Source organism: Paramormyrops kingsleyae, chromosome 19 (genome assembly GCF_048594095.1).
Source record: "Paramormyrops kingsleyae isolate MSU_618 chromosome 19, PKINGS_0.4, whole genome shotgun sequence".
NCBI lineage: Eukaryota > Metazoa > Chordata > Actinopteri > Osteoglossiformes > Mormyridae > Paramormyrops > Paramormyrops kingsleyae.
In genome coordinates, this window is record NC_132815.1 from 11,349,310 (window position 1) to 11,353,096 (window position 3,787).

A 3,787-nucleotide genomic window follows, 5' to 3' on the forward strand; every position below is an offset into this window, starting at 1 on the left:
ACAGAAGAAAATAAAGAAGCTTGTGGAAGCAAGACAGTCTAAGCAAGCGATCAGAGTGAGTTACATATTTGTAAAAACTGTAACGTGGCTGCAAGCATCGCATAAATAACGTATCGGGTTGCAAAAGTGTCTTTTGCTACTTAATGCTGGCAATCTAGTGTAAGTAATACTTGGAGGACATTAAGGTCAAATGCATCTGCTCCCCCAGTCTCCGCTCCCCCCAGTGAACCGTCACTGGCATCTTGTGTTGGGTTAATTATCTGTCCGCCTTTGGGTCAGATGATCGACACGAGGTCTATTTCGCCTTTTGCGATTTAAAAACAATAAAACGTAAAGTCATTTTAAATGTTTAGCACCTCCTGTCCTGTAGCCTGAAAGTAGGCTGATCCATCACATGATGCGAAGAACGTTAAACCAAATGTTGAGGTCTTATGGTATGACAAGAAATACTTCCATCTATCGAAACGTAAACAGCGCACTTTAAATATTCTAATGCATCAGTTATTAGTTACAAATTATTATCCTTTGACAGTTAAATAAAAAATGAGTACGTGATATAATCTAAGTTCTACGGTTATTTATTTACATTCAGGCGATCCGCAGTGTGGGGAGGAGGCGCGGATTTTCGAGGGTCGTCAATCGGAGGGTCACGTGTCAGTTCAGTTTCCCAAATTGTAGGGACAAATATTCAATTAAGTATGATTCATGAAATAAGGAAATACGCTGAAAATACTGTGTGCCCAGATGAAAGCTATAAGGCCATAGCATTATTCCTCTTTCATCAAAGTGCTGTTCTGAGAAGTAATCATTCATTATGAATGTCATTGTGATGGGGTTTTAGGAAGACCTTGACTGATGAAAAATAAGGTTCAAATACCACTAAAATCCCCTGTACCTATAGTGAATGATTACATTTAACTTGCCGATAACTTACTGTGCTTTTGTGAAGAAAACTGAATGGTTTCCAATAAAAAAAATTTTGAATAGTTTATGTGACAAGGCCAAACGGAAAACAGCAAAGTATAACACAAGATCCACATAGTTCTTAAGCTTTTTGTGCTGTAAATAATTCTTTTGGGATCCTTTATTTAATCAAAACAAAAATAAATTGACCTTTTAATACTTACTGGCTTATTCACAGTCACCTGACATCTCGCATACTAAATGCACTTCTCCGTCATTCTATATCTTCGTCTCATTAGAGAAAACATATGTCCTCCATCCATCTTTCATACCCATTATCCAGTGCGGGGTGAAAGTCTGCCTGAGGCCGGTCCCAGGAAGCCTGGGAACAGAGCAGGTGACCTGCAGCTGACGCCAGTTCATAGCAAAATAGACACACACACGAGAACATACTATGAGCATATGGAGATGCCGGTTATTAACTGCGCATTCAGGGACTAAGAGATAAAACTGAAGTACCTGGAAACAAAAGCCAAACACTGACGGGACATGCAAACTCCAGACACAGAGTTAGGGCAAGAATCCAACATGCGAGTGGGTTAGACCTCTGAAGGTGTGATCGGAAGGTTGCCAGTCTGAATATCATACTTGCCAGAATAGTCATGTGTCTGTTGAGCCTTTCTGCAAGGTCTTTGACCCCCCCCCAGGGGTGCCACATAAATAGCTAACCCTGCGCTCTGACCCAAAGCTTTGCTTTCACCTGTATATACATCCATCAGCCATAACATTAACACCACCTGCCTAATATTGTATAGGTCCCCCTTGTGCCAACAAAATAGTTCTGACCTGTTGATCTATGGACTTCTGAAGGTGTCCTGTGGTATCTGGCAGCAAGACGTTAGCAGCAGATCCTTTAAGTCCTGTAAGGTGTGAGGTGGGGCTCCATTGATTGGACCTGTTTGTGCAGCAAATCCCACAAGAGCCCGATCAAATTGAGATCTGGGGAATCTGGAATCAACACCTTGAACTCCTTGTCACGTTCCTCAAACCATTCTGAACAATTTTTATAGTGTAGCAGGGCGCATTATCCGACTGAAAGAGGTCACTGCTATCAGGGAATACCATTGCCATGAAGGGGTGTATTTAATCTGCAAGAATGTTTAGGTAGGTGATACTGTATGTGTCAAAGTAACATCCACATGAACGCCAGGTCCCAAGGTTTCCCAACAGAACACTCTCGGTCTGCCTTCTTCCCATATTCCATCCCAGTTCCATCTCTTACCCAGCTAAACGGCACACGTGCACCCAGCCCTCCATGTGATGTAACAGGATGTGACTCATCAGACCAGGTCACTCTTCCATTGCTCCCAGAATACCCCACAAGACCTGTCGCTTCGGAGATGCTCTGACCCAGTCAACTAGCTATCACAGTATGGCCCCTGTCAGAGTCTCTCATATGCTTACACCTGTCCACGTTTACTGCTTCCAACACATCGACTGGACTGTTCACTGGCATCTTTGATAGGTGCCATTGCAACAAGACAATCAATGTTAATTTCACCTGCAAGTGGTTTTAATGTTATGGCTGATCAGCGTATGTGTGTATATCTCGAAGCAGACCAAGTTGGCATATGCAAAAATAGCGTTCCAATGTACTTGGGCAAATAAAGCATGATTTCAGCTTTGGAGGTGTCAGTATTACCCCCCCCATGACTAAAGCATCATGCTTTTAGTTTTTAAGAGCTGCTTGGTGATAAAGGAGCAGCTGACTGTTACACTCTTCCACATTACCCTCTGTGACATGATGGACGTCATACATTCTGGATTTTTCTTTTCACCCGCAAGGCATCATGAGTTTGATTGGGGGGCGGGGGGGTTTGCTTAGGCCTCGCGCTCAGGGACATGGTGAAATGGACCGTTGAGGCATTTATGAGTAAAACAAGCCCATGGTTTGTGTGTGTTTGTGTCTGTAGAAGCTTCTCAAAAATGTTTGGAACTCCGGTTTCAACAAAGGAACAAATGTGTGGACGAGCACTGGGTCCCGGAATGAGAGCTCATGGATTCCATGCCTGGAGGTGCAGCAGCCGGGACAGGCTATGTGAAGATCACATCAGAGCTGCATCTGCATGGGGCACCAAAACCAGAGACGTGGGTGGTTCTGCTGGTGGGTCCCAGCTCTGCGTGTATGACGCTTACATGTTCTCGCCACGCTGGCGTGGACTTCCCACATGTGCGATCCAAGCAATCCCTGTAAATGATAATCAGTACTAGAGGAATTTGTAATTATTGAAACAGCTGGTCGCTCATTAAAAAAAATAAAGATGGACTGCTTTTTTGTGGGCATGTATGAAAAGAGATTTCACTTTTACTCATTCACGATGATTATACTTTTGTCATTTGTGCAAATATCTTTGTCATTCGTACAGGTACAGTTAAATATTCTCTGTATATGAAGCATGCAGAAAAAAACTTGGGGTCAGAGCTCAGGGTCAAGCCATTGTTCTGGCACATTTTGGGGTTAAGGGCCCAACAGAGAGAGAATCACTTTGCTGGCCACAGGATGGTGCAAACTTTCAATCATAAGTTCCAAGGCCTAAACCTTGTAAAACCACAGGCAGGGAGTTGCAGAATAAGCACAGCGTTACCAAAGATTGAAAAAGTCAACTAGCATAGTAGTTAAAGATGGTTGCCAGTTCAGATTTCAAAGGTGGCTGCAGCTAGCTGGAGACTGGTATCTCAGTATCACAGCTGTATAAACGCACTGCTCTGTGCCTGAGCAACTAGAATATGCTGATGTTCTGCTCGCCAGCCATCAGAAACACCCCATTTTAACAAAAGTGCAGAGAGACTCTTCTGATAAATATACATTGCAGAACAAAACAAC